This window comes from Meriones unguiculatus, chromosome 18 (assembly GCF_030254825.1).
Source record: "Meriones unguiculatus strain TT.TT164.6M chromosome 18, Bangor_MerUng_6.1, whole genome shotgun sequence".
Taxonomy (NCBI): domain Eukaryota; kingdom Metazoa; phylum Chordata; class Mammalia; order Rodentia; family Muridae; genus Meriones; species Meriones unguiculatus.
Window position 1 is genome coordinate 43,405,191 of NC_083365.1, and position 18,028 is coordinate 43,423,218.

Sequence of the window (18,028 nt, forward strand, 5' to 3'; positions counted from 1 at the left end):
TTACCTCCTGAACCATACTCTGTAATTTATCAATTTTTCTGTTAATCTGCTAATTTCCCCTGACTTCATATGCACAGATTTTCTTATGCTGTATCTAAGCATTAAGTCTGAAATTGATCCTGTCACAGATTTGGTTTATAAAACAATGTTAAGTTGCATTGGATATTAATCTCCTTGAATAAAGGGTTATTTTAAAAAGTAACATGTTCATAAATGGCTCATGTATTTGAATAAATAAGAGTATAAGAGTGTATGGTTCTATATGCCTTAATGTTAGTACATTATTACCTATTTTATTATAGATAACATGAGTCAAACCATTCATCATGTAATTCCACTGCCACTGGATGCTGTTTCTTTTTTCAATTTTAATTTTTTATATTAATTACAGTTCATTCAGTTTGTATCCCAGCTGTAGCCCCCTCCTCATTCTCTCTCAGGGTCACATTCCCTCCCTCATATCCTCCCATTCCCCTCTCCAAGTCCGCTGATAGGGGAGGACCTCTTCCTCTGTGTCCTGGTAAGGCTGCCATCCCCCCTCAGGAGGAGGTGATCAAAGAGCCAGCCACTGAGTTCATGTCAGACACAATCCCTGTTCCCTTGCTAAGGAACCCTCTTGGAGACTGAGCTGCCATGGGCTACAGCTGTACAGGGGTAATAGTTTATCTCCATGCATAGCCCTTGGTTGGACTATCAGTCTCAGAAAAGATCCCTGGGCTCAGATTTCTTGGCTCTGTTGTTCTCCTTGTAGATGTTCTTTCTTAATAGCGAGAAAGAAAAAGTGGAATGATGGTTTTCTATATAATACAAACATAGGAATCCATTCCCTTATAAACATACATGGACAGATGGGCAGGATGCAGGGATTCTGCAAAAGCTAATCTGGATATTTAAAAAAGTGGGTGAGGAAGTATTCATTAAAAAAGTAACACTGGAAATATGGCTGTAGACATTGAAGATGACTTAAACAGAAGAATATATCTTACATTAAGGACTCAAAGCCAGCATACTACAGAGACACTTGCACATCCTATGTATTGCTCTATTATTCATAACAGCTAAGAAATTCAATCAGACTAGAATTCCATCAAGAGATAAATGAATAAAGATGTGACCCATATGCACAGTGAAAATTTATTTAACTATAAGAGAAAGAAATGAAATCATGGCATTTTTAGGAAAATGGATACAACCAAGATTATTATACTGAGAAAACAAGACACAGTCAGAAAGATAAATATGGTAGGTTTATTTATATATCCCAGAATATTGAATTAAATATGTATGTGAGGGTTTGGAGGGTGACTGAAGTACAAAGAAGACAATAGGAGGAGAGCAAGAGATTTTCAAAAAGTGAGTCGCGGAGTATACGTCACGCAGAGCACTCAGGGAAGTATCTGGGGAAAGGAAGGTAACCTGCAAGACGAGGTGGGTTGACACTTCAGAACGGCATGTGGGTGTATGCATGAATGAATAAGAAGAAAGTGATACATATGCATGGAAATGCTGAAATAAAGGCAATTACTTCATATGGTATCATTTTAAAAGAGATAGTTAATATAAAAAAAAGAGTAGGAAGAAACCGATGTCAGCCTACGTGGGAAAATGTAAGGTGTTGGGAATCAACAGTACCCTTTTACTGCTGGAGCTAATGATATGGGGGGAAAAGTGACAGAATACATGTAGGATTAATTATTTCAATTTTAAGCTACAATATGGCCATCTGCAAATATAAATATAAAGCCCCTATACTTTATGTGTGTTCCTTCTCCATCTACTCTATTTCACCTCCCCCTGATAGGACAGTGGTTTGTATTGCACAGTTAACTGGCTTCTCTTCCAATATGAAATTGAGTTTATCTCTGGGAAACCTGGAGAGGAAATCAGAGGGATAGAGTCAGAAAACATGAGTCACATATCAATCTGTCTCCCTTCTGTACTGCAAGGCTGTTTGTGATGTCTGAGATCTTCAAACAACCTCTAGCACCTTTAAAGTTTTTCTGCAGGGTTTCCTCCTCTGGCTCGGGAAATCCTCCCTTGCCCTGTCTAGAAGTTGTAGCAACTCTTGTGCCTCTAGATCCAGGTTACTTATCACTTAATTCTCTGTGTTCACCAGACCATCCTATTCTTGAAATCTGTCACTTTATCAAACACTTTTTGAAAGATACTAGTTTTGAAAGTGTCACGTATTTGGTTTCCTGAAACAATTTCATTCGAATTTAGCTCTTCTGTCTGCAAAGCTACTGTAATAATATCCACCACCTAGGGTATAGAGTATCTATTAAATTAAAAAAAAAAGTTCTCACAAAATGCCCAGTGCAGTAAATGACCTGGAAGAAAACATTCCAGTGATATGTTTGTTGACCTGCTTTATTTGTAGCTCATCACAGTGCATTGTAAGCACTGCTCCGTTTGCTTTCCTCTCCCAAGAGACTGAGGAGTTCTCAAGGGTAGGGCCACAGCCACACAGATCAGGACCTAAGCATACAGCAGGTGACCTGGAAATGTCAGTTAAATGATCACAAAAAGAATATGATACACCTTCAGCAGAGACAGAATTCTAAAACATGTCATCCCCAGGTGAAGCAAGAACATAAAAACTCATAATTTGAAGATGTTATAATTAGAGCTCAGCATTGAATTTAGAAGAGTGCATTGGTATTTTTAGTCATATCTGGCTAGCAACAGAGTTGAGCATCTGACTGTTTATTTCTTTGCCTATGTGTGTACAGAAAAATTGAAGATAAGTGGAGGGATTGGTACATAGGCATAGAGACACATGGTGCAGAGGAGGAGGTGGATTACACTCAACTCAGTAATGTGACATATTTTCTTCAGGAATGACACCCGGAAATGAACTGTAACTAATTAAAGAGATAATTGCATCAATCCACTGTCAATTACCTAAAATATGGGAAAAATTATACTATTAAAGAGTTGATTAGATTAAAGTAAAGAGCCTATGATTTCTAAAACTCAGTAGTTAAAAGCTGGCTTGAAATCTACCAAGACATTATTTCTGAAGGGTTTTTTTTTGCCATTAAAAGTCATTTATTATGAAATGATTATTCGTATCTGCACATATGGGGAAATGGAAAGAAATGTGTTTTCCTTTAATTTGAAAATAGGACAGTGAAAAGCAATTTGAGGATGGGCTAAGTGATTTCCACATTTAGACTAGAAGCATGCACGCAGAGTTTGAAAACCTCCTTCTCCCGCATCCTTCCCTCTTCAGCAGTAGTAAGAGGGGCATATGTTGAGTGGGAGACACTCTGGCAGCATAACCAGAAGTGTGTGTGTGTGATAAACCAGTTCAATAAACCTGACAGATGACATGATGGAGCACATTTTTCTGGGATGATTTCCTTTTGGACTGCAGCCAGCCTTTCATTCTATCTCTGTTGGTTTCCTCTTCACATTTACCTACATCAGCTCTCCCTTTCTGTCTATCACTATACCTCTGATGAGCAAACTGTGTATCCTTGGCGATGGATTCTTTGATACTGAATTTTATAAATGTAGAGTAGCATGAGCACACACAGGCACGTGTTTCTGTGTGTGTGTGCATGAGTGCATGAGCATGTGTGTGCGTGAATGCTCCCCCCTAATTTTCATTACATTTACCATAAAGACTTTGTTAATTTTATATTTAGAACTTTAGACACAGGGTCAGATGGGACAATAGTTTGTCTACGGCTCTGACCACAAACAACACTGACAGCTCACTGAGAACACTACTGGTAGAAGTATAGCTTCGTACAAGCCTTTCCTCATGTTGAGTGCAGAGTCAGCATAAAAAAAAATGTTTACATCATTGTATATTTCTAGGGAACAAATGAGATGATATGTTTTATATGCTGAAGGTACAGTGGGTGCAAACGAGAAGAGAATTAAGAAGAAAGAGGACAAAGGGAAAAAAGAAAAGGAACAAGGAGGCGTTAGGACAGTGAGATGCGACAGATAGAAAGAGTAAGAGAGGAAATGGCCAATGAAGAGAAGGAAGAGAAAGAGCATTGATGAAGGTGAGGAATGAGCAGAGCTCCCTGCTAGTGAAAGGAACACTATCAATGAGAACAAACTTTAAATCTAGTGGTGACTTCACATTGTAGGCAAGTAATGAATTACAATTAGTCCTTGAATAAATTCAACCATGTCCATATCTAAAAATATGTATTTTATCATCTCCACAGTATTTATTTGTAGTAAGAAATAATAAAAATAATCTCTCTGTTTGTAATAGAAACAACCCTATTTTCATGATTCTCAAGGAGATTTATCACTTTCTTTTTTGAATTTTGAGAATCATGTACATGTCTTATCTTGTTTGCTGACATGATACACTACTCCACGGCCTGTTCATCATGTATGATTGACATCTCTGTCATCCATACTATATGTAGAAGGCTATAATCAGTAAGATAAGCCATATGTGAGCAGACATCCACAAGCCAGAGGGCAAAGCCTGGTGCACCTGGGACAAGCAAACAGCAAAGAGGCCCAAGGAAATCTTCCTTAATCCTTTGATTGACACAACAGACGATACATTTGTGAAAAAAATAGAAAGAAACAGAGAAGGAAAGAAAGGAGGTAAAAGGAAAAATAGACTGGAGGGAGGAAACTAGAGAGGAGACATAATGGCAATTCTACTTTGGTCAGTTTACACTACTTACTCTCCTACCTCCAACCATCATTGACTTACTACTATTATTCACTAAAGTAGATCTAGGCATATATAAATGAAGCATAGTTTCTCAATTGGAACAGTAGTAGTGACAATAACAAGACAAAACATAGTGCTTTTGTGGATGATGCCTCAAGATTTTATTATTATTTTTTTATGGTCATCCTGGAAATCATGCCCTGAGGTTCAAACGGTGAGCCTCACTGTTATCTGATTCTTTTCATTTACAGAAATGGAAAGATGCTGTCAAGGAAGGAAGGTACTGCTTCCTTCCTCATTTCTTCCTCCATAATTCCCCACTGATTTCCTTTTCATCTACCTTTAACTGTGTGGTGTGTGTGTCTCTTTTTCCTCCCTTTTTCTTTCATTTCCTTTCTACCTTTTTTTTTAATTTGAGACTATCACACAATATACTGCAAACATTTATTGAGGATAAAAGAGGGATAGAAGGCAAGAAAGATAGGGACAGAAAGTTATAATGAAATACTCCTTCCTCATTATTTCATTTGAAGAGAAGACATAGTGGAAACATTTCCTTTGCAAAGCTTTTCTCGATTTTGTCTCTCCCTTTCAGGTTTACAAAGCCAGATGGATCTATGGGATAATAAGGCCGTTACTGTTCAGTACAGTATCTATACATTGTGATTAACTAAATTTCATGCAGATTACAAGGTTAGTTGGCTTATAAAGTTAGGTATAAAAGGACTAATTGTCCTGATGGATAGTGTCTGGTTCAGATTTGTATGGTCGTCCACAAGTAATATAGGTAATTGAAATGCTAACAAATTCATTTCTGATCCACTCTTACTATGACATTAGTAGAGAGTCTAAATACAGAGAAAATCAGAATGATAAGGTAGCAGTTACGGAATGAAAAACACAAAAGAAATAAAGCTTTCTCTGTTGGGGCTATAAATTGCTTAATCTGGTGTCTCAAGCATAGTCCACCACTAGAACGATTCCTGTCCTTGGTGATAAACTCCTGTGGCTACAACTGTCTCTTTTTACCTACTAAAGTATTGGGGAAGATATAATTAGAGACACTGAGAAATGCACAGTGGGAGGATTTGTAGTGGACAGGATATTCAATTCCCACTTTCTTTCTCAATGGAAAGACTACCACAGGCAGATATCTGAGGTAATGGTAAATATTTAAATTTATGTCTGCCTGATAATTCAGGAACACCTAATCAATAGTACCTAAAGTAACAATTCAATACTTTAATATTCACAATACTATTTACAATTTCTTAATTATTGTGTTGGGTATATTACATGCCAGTCTTACTTAATTTTAATCTTGGACACCAGTGTGAGATGTGAGATGGACAGATAGTATGTTCACCTTCCAAAATTTGATCTTTCTCTGATACCACTGCCTTTCCGTCCTGGTCCAATCCATCAGATGCACATCTCACATATTGTCTCTGTGAGGACAGTCACACAGAAGAAAAAAAGAGAGGGACCAAAACAATCAAGAATGACCACCTCTAGGGTCCTAGGGATACAAGTAAACTTACAATAGTATCACATTTATAACATTCCTGTACCTCTGGTCATCTCCCTTCTCTTAATTCAAACAAAATGCAGCAAATTGAATATTTCTTTATATAGTCTTATTTGATAATTTAATGTATTATAAAAGTGAGAGAAACAGAATTGCTTCTATAACACCCTGAGTTAAAATATGAATGAAGCAGCCACGTCCTGCAGCCGGTCAGGACTTCCAGTGGAGGGATAGGGACACCAGCCCACCCACAAAACCTTCAACCTAAAATTTGTCCTGCCTGCAAGATGTTCAGGAGAAAAGATGGAGCGTAAATGTTGAGGAATGACGAAACAGAGACTGGCCCTACTTAAGACCTACCCCATGGGAGAGAGCCATTCCTGACACTATCGTTACTCTGCTATGCTATGCTTTTAGATAGACACCTTGCATAATTCCTCGGAGAGGCTTCCGCCAGAAGCTGATGGAAACATATGCAGAGACTCATAACCCAACGTTAGGCAAAGCTCGGGGAGTCTTGTGGAAGACTCGGGGGAATGACTGTGGGAGCCGGAAGAGTCAAGAACTCCATAACAGACCCCCAAATTACCTACAAGAAGTGAAGGGATAATGAGAGAACAAGGATTGAGGGAATGTCAAACCAATAACTGGCTCACCCTGAGACCCACCTCATGATAGAGAGCCAACCCCTGACATTCTTAATGAAGCTCTGTAAAAAGTGAATAAATAAATTTTTAAAAATTAAAAAAAATAATGAGGATGCACATCTATATTCGCAAGTTTACACAGATATGAAGCAGGGTGGTCCAGTACGCACAGTGAAACATATCAGTGCATACAAACACATAATAAGCAGACTGATACACTCCCAAATATACAAGTGTACTTTGATCTCAGTTGACAGGCAGTTTGTTTGCTCACAGAGTGAAGATTCGTTAACTGTTATCTGAGTCTGTGTTTTCAGAATTTTCTGAAATTTTATTTGTAACGTGTACTGTATATTTGAAATAAACTCTTCTAAAAACCTCATACATGCATCATCTCTTTTGATTTTTGCAACAGTTGTTGGAGGAGGTACTATTATTACATTCACTTCACACGCATACACGCAAACACTCAAGGGAAGAAGGAAAGGAAGGAAGGAAGGAAGGAAGGAAGGAAGGAAGGAAGGAAGGAAGGAAGGAAGGAAGGAAGGAAGGAAGGAAGAGAAAGAAAGAAAGAGAGAGGGAGAGAAATTAAAGAAAACTAGAGCATGGAGAGGTAAGGAAGATGGCTACACAAGGAGATGGCACAGCAGATGTGAATCCTCAGGGGGTCTGAGTTCAGTACCTGCACTCTTAATTGCTATCTTATAACAAAAATGTTAGCTTTATAATTAAGGTCCAATTAAAAGATTTTTCAAATGCGTTTTGTAAATTAGCTACCAGTAAAAGCAAAGATATTCACCTTAGGGTTAGGGCAGAATGAATTTAATCAACGGTTTTGAATTTAACTTTCAGCACCATTTTGTTGGCGTGCAATAACCGTTTGATTTGCTCCAGGCTATTACAAGGTAAACTAGACATTATTGTTTTTTGCATGACTACTCTTCTTTATAATTATCAATATTTAAATTACTATGCTGTCCTGTCTGGAAAAAAAAATCAAAAGTTTGTTTTAGTTTTTCTTCAGATCCCTATAAATATACCAAACAGCTGAGCCTGTAAACACACACTGTCTTTCTGTAATAGTCTGTCATCTTCCTCTACCTGTCGCTAAGGGAGAGAGCAGAGTGGCATCAGTTACCTGCATGCCTACCACCACGCAAGTGTGTTCTGCCCGGACCTTCGGTTCTCTACTCAAGTTGATGGCCTGGAAAGTGGATTCTGTAGCATTATCAAACCTGGATAATGATCTCATTATAAAACCTATCTGAAACTTGGTGCATTCTTTTTGTTGCTCTTGTTCATTGAAAAGTTGAGTTGGTTAGAGGGAAAACAAAACAAAACAAACAAAATACTAAAGCTAAGGTGTTCCATCCTGAGTTTCAACTTGGGAAGTGTGATTCTCAGTAAATGCCACCATGACTTTGAGCTACTTCCCAGAAACTCACCTTCTGTCCTTATGTCTCTTGTTGGGCTTGTACTTGAGCATTCCTACAATACTAAATATAGCCACAATTGGTCCTATCAGCAAAGGGAAAAACCTTGAAAGTGTAACATGTATTGGAACATTATGAAAATGTCTTTGGTATTAAATTAAATTCAGAAAATAAGGTATATCTCTAGTACTAACTTATAAATGGAATCACTTATACATAGCAAGCCAAACAGTCAAATGATAATCCACCTTATTTCTTTTTTGTTATGCGTTTGACAGTGTGTCATAGTCCAGGTTTATGACAGCCATCTCATTCAGCAGTATCCTTACGCTAGAGGATTATGGATATGCACATAATTGGGAATTTTGACATGTGAGTGAAAAAGATACAAACTGGATCTTGGGATAAAAGAGGATGCTAAAGTCTAGTTAGTGAAATACTTAAATGTAGAGGAATTTTAATTCAGAACATGGCTGCTCTGGAAAGAGATCAGATCCAAAAACCTTCTAGATATGTGCCTTTAATCCCAGGAGACAGAGGCAAGCAGATCTGAGTTCAAGACCATCCTGGTGCAGAGCAATTATCAGATAAAGAAAAGCTTAGGCCCAAACTTGGTGGTACACACCTTTAATCCCAAACAATGAAGGTAACATTAGTTTGTAGAAGGAAGCATCAAAGTCTATAAGTGGTGTCTCATTGAGTGGCAGAAAAGGAAACATTTCACAGAGTAGGATATGGTCAACTCTTTTGAGAAGAGAGAGCAAAGGGAAGCTACTTAAGGGGAAATGCAGAGAGAGTGGAGACAGCCTTACCAGGACAGTAATAAAACAGGTTGCAAATTACAACTGAGTGAGCCAGAGAATGAGGAGGAGCCAGGAGATTAGATTAGATTGTTGGAGTTAGCTTGAGGCCAAAGCAGAACAATTCAGGGGCTGAGAGAGAAGCTAGATTTTGCTAGGAAAGAAGTTTGAGCTAGAACAGCTGAGTTGAACCAGTCAACCTAGAGCTCAGTAAGAACAAGAAAGGGTGAGCTTATTAAGCAGAAGTTTTAGAGGCTGAAAACATTCTAGGCCTAGGTTAGACAGGATAGGCCCATGATAGATAACCCACCAAGGTGACAGGTACAGAAGGTAAATAAAAAAAAAATATTTTACACTTAAATGTATTTTAGGAAAATAAATAATAAATAATTGAGATTAAATTGTGCCTAGTCTTATACAAAAGGACAATAAGATCTTTAGTAAGTATGCTATTCTGCTTGAGAAGGGGAAGGAAGGAAATAGAAATAAGAGGAGTTTGTGATTATAACTATATTGAAGCTAGAAATAAATACATAGATAAAAAAATAATAGAGACTAAAATAGCAAAACCCTGTCTGCAGAGACCTAAGAGAGTCACCTAAACATATAAGCTTATGAATAAATCTTCACAGTATTGTTGGCCTTCCAGTAGTACTTGATGACAGGTTTAATGAAATTTACTGCAGCCTTTTTAAAGAGGGTGATTTTGGCAGAAGTTAGAGTTTCACAACAATGACCTGTACCACTCAGATCTATTTCTTCTATGTCTTAGAAAGAACAGAAAAATGAGAATTTCAAACCTTCATGCTTAGAAGTCAGAAGAAGAAGTAAATTTTGAGTTCATGGTCAAGAGTCTCAAATTAGAAGGAAGGGAAAGCCACCTTCAAGACAAGGATGAGTCAAATTATCTCTACAAGCAAACTGTTTAAGAAAGCCTGTACTCTCAAACTGTGTTCTGCTCTATGAGTACTTTCTATCACAAATACCAGGGTAGGGGGATCATTTCACATTGTATCATTTAAACAATGTGTGCAAAGCAGATTTAGACAAGTGTCATGACAAATGAAAAACCTTACCGGAAACAATTGGCAAGAATCTATTATCAGTTTGCCTCTTGGCTAATTGCCAATGAAAACAGCAAGAGATAGTAGCATTGAAATATTTGGAAAGGGTAAAATGGTCAGTGAAGTCAAAGAAACAAGGTAGGGATTTGTTTGTAGAAATGTGTTTTCCTTCACCATGACTTTTCTCCAAGCATGGAAGAAACTTTCTGATTATCTATCTATCTATCTATCTATCTATCTATCTATCTATCTATCTATCTATCATCTATACATTTATTTATTTTAATTTATTTACTTTACATCCTAAATCTAGCCCCCTCCCTGGACTCCTCCCAGTCCCACCCTCCATCTCTCTTCCCCACATCCCCCTCCCCTAACCACTGAAAAACAGACAAAAACAAAAATGCAGAGCACAATGTACATGTACACAGTGTAACCCAACTCTTAGATGCATTATTATGACTTTAAGTAACCAAAACCCTTTTTATTCCTTTCACCTCCAACAACATCCTTTCTCATACAGAGAACCAATAAACTGTAGCATCAGGGAAGTTTTACTCATTACAGTCTACTGAGGAATGGAAATAGAATGTTAGAAAGGAAACTCCCAAGTTTAGAAGTGTAAGAAAACAAAGTGATAAGTGCTGTTTTCAAGCTAAGTGTCTAGCATTTCATAATTATATTATGATCAATTTAGAGCTTACACACTCTATTGTTCCTGATTCTCAGACAAGGAACACTGAGAGGTGAAACTTTTCTAAGTGACCATTCTTTATTGTTTGTTTTGGTTTGTCTGTTTTTTTGTTTGCTTGTTTGTTGGTTTGTTTTTCTGTTGTTGTTGTTTTCTAAGACAGGATTTCTCTGTGTAATGTTTGCTGTCCTGGACTGCCTTTGTAGACCAGGCTGGGCTGGAACTCACAGAGATCCCCTGCCTCTGCCTTCTGAGTGCTGGGATTACAGGAGTGCACCACCATGCCTGGCTAGGTGACCATTCTTACAAGGCAATGAGTATCAAGTTCAACAGTGTACCTGAAAGAAAATAAGTAGAAGCACAAGCTCTCTGAGCAACACCCCACAGCTCAGAATCCTCTCTCTGGTTCCCTCTAGCTTTCTTTCTTTTTTCTTTCTTTCTTTCTTTCTTTCTTTCTTTCTTTCTTTCTTTCTTTCTTTCTTTCTTTCTTTCTTTCTTCCTTCCTTCCTTCCTTCCTTCCTTCCTTCCTTCCTTCCTTTCTTTCTTTCTTTCTTTCTTTCTGAGAAATCAGCAAATATTTTTTAATTAATTTTTTGATTATTACAATTTATTCACTTTGTATCCCAGCATTAGACACCTCCCCTTGTCCCCTCTCAATCTCACCCTCCTTTCTTCTTTTCCTCTCATACCTCTCTCTCAGTCCACTGATAGGGTCCTCTTCCCCTTCCATCTGAACCTAGCCTATCAGGTCTCCTCAGGACTGGCTGCATTGTCTTCCTTTGTGGCCTAGCAAGGTTGCTCCCCCCTTCAGGGGGAGGTGATCAAAGAGCCAGCCACTGAGTTAATGTTAGAGACAGCCCCTGCTCCCCTTACTAGGGAACCCACTTGTAGACTGAGCATCCATGGGCTACATCTGAGCAAGGGGTCTAGGTTTTCCCCATGCATGGTCCTTGGTTGGATTATCAGTCTTTACAAAGACCTCTGGGCCCAGATTTTTTTGGTTATAAACATACTAAAATCTATGCTGCTAAAGAAGCTAAACAAGAAGGAGGACCCTAGGGAAGTTGCTCAATCCTCATTCAGAAAGTAAATGAGATAGACATGGGAAGAGGGAGAAAACAGGGAATAGGACAGGAGCCTACCACAGAAGGTCTCTGAAAGACTATACCCAACAGGGTATCGAAGCAGATGCTGAGACTCAAAGCCAAACTTTGGGCAGAATGCAGGAAATCTTATCAAAGAAGGGGGAGATAGAAAGATCTGGAGGGTACAGTAGCTCCCTCCAACTTTCTGCAAGAGCTCTTTATTGTTGGGAACACAACTGGAAGGTCTTTGTACCCACAAATCTCCAGAGTCATCAGAAATGTTAGATATGCAGGATTCTCTTTCCAGTGAGAAAGACGTAAGAAACCTATGCCTCCATCCAGAAATCTGGGCATTGGAAATAATTAACAGCCTGGTGAACTGTGTTATCTGTTGGGCCAGGCCATACAGACTTCTTACAACCAGGACAGGAGGTGGCTAGTAATCTAAATGACCCTTATAGCTAGGGGCTTCTCAAGCTCCTACAACCAGGACCTGAGATCCCTCATAGTCTATATGCCTTTATATCATCTGTATAGCCACAGGCTCTCCAAAGCACTCCCAAACAGAACCAGAGGTGGCTAAAAGCCCAAGTGACCTATATGCTATCTGTATAACCTAGACCAGGCCAGAGTCTTCCCTAGGCCCATAAGCTAGTACTGATAGCCTATCAATAGACCTCATCTTCTTGGAAGAAATGGCATATAACCTGAATTGAGCTTCAATGTAATTCAATGTAATTATCATTACTGGGGATTTTATTATACAGGAAACCTTTTTTTTTTTTCAGAGTATACTGTGCTTGCTTTTGTTGGGAATAAACTGCCTAAGATCAGATTACGTGAAGTCTTGATACAGATTGATAAAGTCAATCTCAACTCAGTTTCCTCCTCCCTATAGTTTACTACCTTGACTAGACACCCTTATATTATAGATACCCTTATATTATTATATGTTAATATACTACATAATATACTATAATAAAAGAACTATGGTTCTTTTCTGTCACCATAGAAGCATTTTCCACCCTCTCTTTCAGTACTTTCACATGGTTTCCATCTCAGTACATGTACATTTATTTCATGTGTACTTCATGTGATTACTAATTTACTAGGTTGATTATTCACCTGTTTATTTTTTATACCTATAAATTAATTTAGCTCTCATCACTCATTAGAGTAACTTTGATTTGCAGCAGCAGATGATTAACTAATAATACAGAAACTCACAACTCATCAAAGTGCATAGAATGCAATGCAATGGCATGCTCAGCCTTAAATTGAATATCTTACATCACATGAACACATGAATCACAGTGGAGAAACATGTAAAAGGAGGTAGCAAGGAACTTCTGTGCTTTCCAGTCATGACATCTTTCAAATATTAACTTACTGCAACTAAGACTTCACTAACTAGATCAAGCCAAAAAAAATCCCACCATGGATGAGGAGGAGACCAACAAGTTCCCACCTCTAGACTCATAGCTATTGGCAACAGATGGCAGCTGTTGAGGATAGAAGTCAGTTTGTTTCAGCCCCTGATAGGTTGTCTATGTTTCAGTAAACATCCCTACATACAAGCACATACTGGCAGCAATAAGCAGACTCTGTGAATTTAGAAAAGAGCATATGAAGTTGGGAGGGAAAAGTTGTAGTGAGGGTGTGGGAAGAGGGGGAAGGAAAAGAATGAGTGCAGATTTTGTCAAAACACCAGCCTTGTAAAAATTCTGTAATAATAACAATAATAATAATAATAATGATAATAATAACAGAATCTTAAGGAAGGCAGTGACTGGTTTTTCAAGTTTCCCATTATAATCTCACAACTGGACCTTAGAGTCTTGAAAAGGAAGTATGTTCCATCAAGACTTATGGAATGAACTAGTACAAATTTCAACAAAAGAATGAACCAACCTACACTCAATGACAGAATTCTAGATTTATTATCATAGGAGAAACTCACTCTGCATCACAAGTTTAGCTATCACTGTATTTATTTCTGACTGTTTGAAAATTTCTCCTGCCCTCATTTTCAAATTTAAACTTGCTTTCTTCCATGTACTGGATGGATGGATAAAATTTTGATATATTAAGATATCCTTTGCTCTTCCCATATTCCTAGACCAAGTTTTCATGAAATAGATGCTATTCTATTTAGCTTAAAAAAAAAACAAAAACAAAACAGTGTTAAGCTGTATCTTCTAGTCTCTTGTGCAGCTTGATATGTTGAGATGTTTGGATCTAGAAATCTCCTGCATGTTTTTATGGGTTCTATGATGCCCAAGTCCGAGTTACTTCACCCTCATGTTCTCTTCTTCCAAAAGGCATGACTATATCTCAGCTCTTTGAGCAGGAAAACAGCCCTCAGTCCCTATGCAAGTTTGCACTGCATTGCATAAAGCCCACAGCACTGATGCACACTGCTGCTAGTAGAAGGTAGGTTGCCTGAAATTCCATTTCTCTCTCATTTCTACAGACGGATGCTCAATAGGGAAGTGACTGATGGGTAGATTGAACTTCCCCTTCTCCTTCTTTGCACCTCTCTACTTAATCTTTCTGTGTGGTTGGGGTCCACCCTCAGGAAGCGTTTTGTGCATTTTGTGCTCAGTGGCTTGAGCGCAGCAAGGCTGTGCCAGGGGCGAAGGATGGGTTGCAGCAGTTGCTGCCACTGACACATTTCAGTCAGACCATAACAGGATTCTGCCAAGCATCATGATAACTAACAAAAGCAGGTGGTGAGTGCCTGAGGCACTTTTTTTTTTAATTTTTTTTATTTTTATTTTTTTTTTTTGGTCTGGGGGAAAACTGTAAAATAAAATGCAACCACTCAGCAATGCTGAGGGAAACCTAAAGTAGCTTGAACCCCGACTTCTCTCTTGCTTTTGGTTACTGGCTTTGTGCCAAATGCAAAATTACATCTGAACTCAGGTGCTCCAGAGCAGCAGAGGCACTCTCAGCGGAAGATGGCAATACTTCAAGGCAAAATGCCTTTCAGGGGCATTTTTTTTGGAAACCCTGAATCAATGCACTTAGATAGAAATTATAACGCATGCACTTCCACTGGGTTTGTTCTCACTTTAAATGTTTGGATTGATATTTCTCACGAGGGCAGTCCCAACTTTTGAGTTATTGCTGTAAAGGCATCATTGCTTCTCCACAGGCCTGTCTCTGATTTTTCTTTTGAAAATGAGCTGCTCAGTCTCTAACACCAAAAGCTGTTCATACCACAGAGGACTACAGATTTCCATTCAGCTATGTGTGGTATACACACAGGGAGAGGAATCAGAGCCTTGGTAAGATACATGCTTTGATAATGTCCATGCTTGCTTTGCTCACCTTGTACCATGCTGACATGTTCTAAGTGAACATCAGCTCTTCCATCATTGTGTGAAGTGGGGAGTCCAAATGACTTCAGATGAGGGACTTTTACAATCAATACCCTGTAGAGAACAGATGCAGCACTGCAGCTCTCTCTTTCTCTCTCTCTGAAAATAAACCCTTAGTTAAAAAGGCACAGGGGTGGAAGGAAAAGATGGGGAGGAAGAAGACATTATTGGTGGAAATTCCAGGAAGAAAGGGTGTCACCAGATAACTGTGACATTCAGGATCTTTCCTTGAAGGTACTTAGATTGAGAACTGTCTATTTTCCAACCTCAAAAAAAGCACTTTAGTAACATCTGGAAGTGAACAATATTGAACAAAGATAGAAAAGATACAGTCCAAAGCTCTAAGGAGCCAATTTCATTGATGTCAAATAGTGAAGATGCATGCCTTACCAGAAAGCAAGCCATATCATTTTCTGTTGAACATCAAAATCTTTTCTGTATGCAAAAGCCTTATTTAGGAAGAACAAATATGGAGTTTCCTTTGATACTAAGTGATATTTTAAATTTATGCTTACAAAAGATTTATTCTAAAGATTTTGTTTCCTTATTGCAGTGACTTATCTTATACATTCAAATAAAAATATACTATGTGTGAACATAATATATTTGGCATGAAGTAATATGACTTCATATTACTAATAAATAAATAATAAAAATTAGGATATTTAGCAAGAGAATTCATACTATCAACAGTATAAAAAGTAATGCAATGTTTTCTGTTTTGTTTTGTTTTTAACTTGGTTTACAAGTGCCTTTTTAATATTAATTAATTTTTTTATTAATTACAATTTATTCACTTTGTATCTTAGCTGTAGCCCCCTCCCAAACCTACCTTCTCTCCCTCATCTCCACCCATTCCCCTCCCTCAGACCACTGATAGAGGAGTTTCTCTTCCCCTTCCATCTGACCCTAGCCTATCAGGTCTCATCAGGACTGGCTGATTTGTCTTCCTCTGTGACCTGGTAAGGCTGCTCCCCACTCCGGGGGAGGTGATCAAAGAGCTAGCCACTGAGTTCATCTCAGAGGCAGCCCTTGTTTCCATAACTAAGAAACCCACTTGCAGAGTGAGCTGCCATGGGCTGCATCTGTGCAGGAGTCCTAGGTTATATCCATGCAAGTGTCTTAATGAATTGAGTATGCATTATTTTACTACCTGTAATGTTTCTATTTATGGATACATATATATATATATATATATATATATATATATATATGGATTATTCTTATGCTTTCAGAGGAGGCAAATGAAAACAACAGCAGTCTTCATGGTGGCTGGTGGTGGCACACACCTTTAATCCCAGCACTGGGAAGGCAGAGTTAGAGGGCAATCAAGTCTATAGAGAGAGCTTCAGGACAGCTAAGGCTGATACAAAGAGAAACCCTGTGTTGAAATGGACAAACAAATCTGTATGGCAAAGTATGTTCAAATCTTCTACTGAAGGAAGCAAGATTTCTTTTTCATGCTCCAAAATCCAGAGAACTATTTTCAAATAACCACCAAATAGGCAGAAAAACACATTTACTTTCAGCACTACATGCAATTTGTGGTCCTGTTTCCTGGAAAGAGGCTTCAAAAATGAACCTTGATGGCAAAGAATGAAAAGGGTGCAAAAGTAGTTGACATGAAAGCTTATTTTGTGTGTATGCACTTACTTGTGCAAGTCTTTGATATTTAATTGATTGATATATTCCCTAAGGAACAAATTTCTGCAATAAATTTAGTGTCACAGTCATGAAGGCTTTCACTCCATTTCTTAAATGCTCTTGCATCAAGGAAAATTTATAGTGTAATGGTCAGATGTGACTGAGTATCAGGGAAAGTTCCTTTGGATGGAGGCCAGGCTTTTATGAAACTGCACTGGGTCTAAGATTTAGGTCGTGCACCTAAAAAGTATAACTTGACTTCATGATCAGGTTTCTTTTCATTTCTGTTGTGATATCCTAAAGATAAAAAGAAGTCTCCGCTTCTCTTCCTTCTAACTTGTGGGGTCCTGCAAGGTCTTTATTTTTGTTAAATTCTTTTATCATGTACTTTCTTTTTATAATTGGTTTTAGCCTACTAATGTATAGCATTGTGTCACTTTGGTTTTGCCTCACACAGATTTCGAGGAACAAATAGCATAATATGTTGGCATGGCTTTTACAGTAAGAGAGACCTGCATTCAAAATGCTATTCAGTTTGACAGGTTACCTTTCCCAGTGGGTCTCAGTTCTGTCAATTGTAAGAAAAAGATAGCACAATACCCTTTCAAACCGTTCTATGGAAATGAGCGAAAGGAAGTAGAAACATAATTAGCGGTGAACTTCACAAGTCATGTAGCAGCTGCTTTACATGAGGCAGATTCAAATACCCGCCAGAGAAGAAGCTATCTCGAAGGACAAATCGCAACATGAGCAAATGGTGAACAAAACAAAGGAATATGTTGTTCAAGTCTTATCTTATTTACTTCAGACCACTCTGTGGTAGTTGAACAGTTTGAGGGAGATAACTCTTTAAATGTGGTGAGATTTTGAGCATGTGCAAAACAAATAAAACACATGGTGGTAAAACTGAGCAATCCCAGGTTAACTTTTAAAATAAAAATACAATTTAAAACACAGCACATTGTTAACATTGTCCCTTGTGAGAGCTGGCTCTTGTCTACATGGGAGTTGCTGACAGTTACCCCACCATAAACTTTGCAAAAAAAAAAAAAAAAAAAAAAAAGTAATGTGAAGCAGTGACATTTCTAAAGAG

The 18,028-nt window shown here is 38.1% G+C and overlaps 1 protein-coding gene across 9 annotated transcripts in view; it reads right to left on the reverse strand.

The window, feature by feature from the left end:
* Lrrc4c (leucine rich repeat containing 4C) overlaps positions 1–18,028 on the reverse strand; it is a 1,367,614-nt gene that overhangs the window by 69,799 nt on the left and 1,279,787 nt on the right. The gene's annotated exons all lie outside the window — the stretch shown is intronic.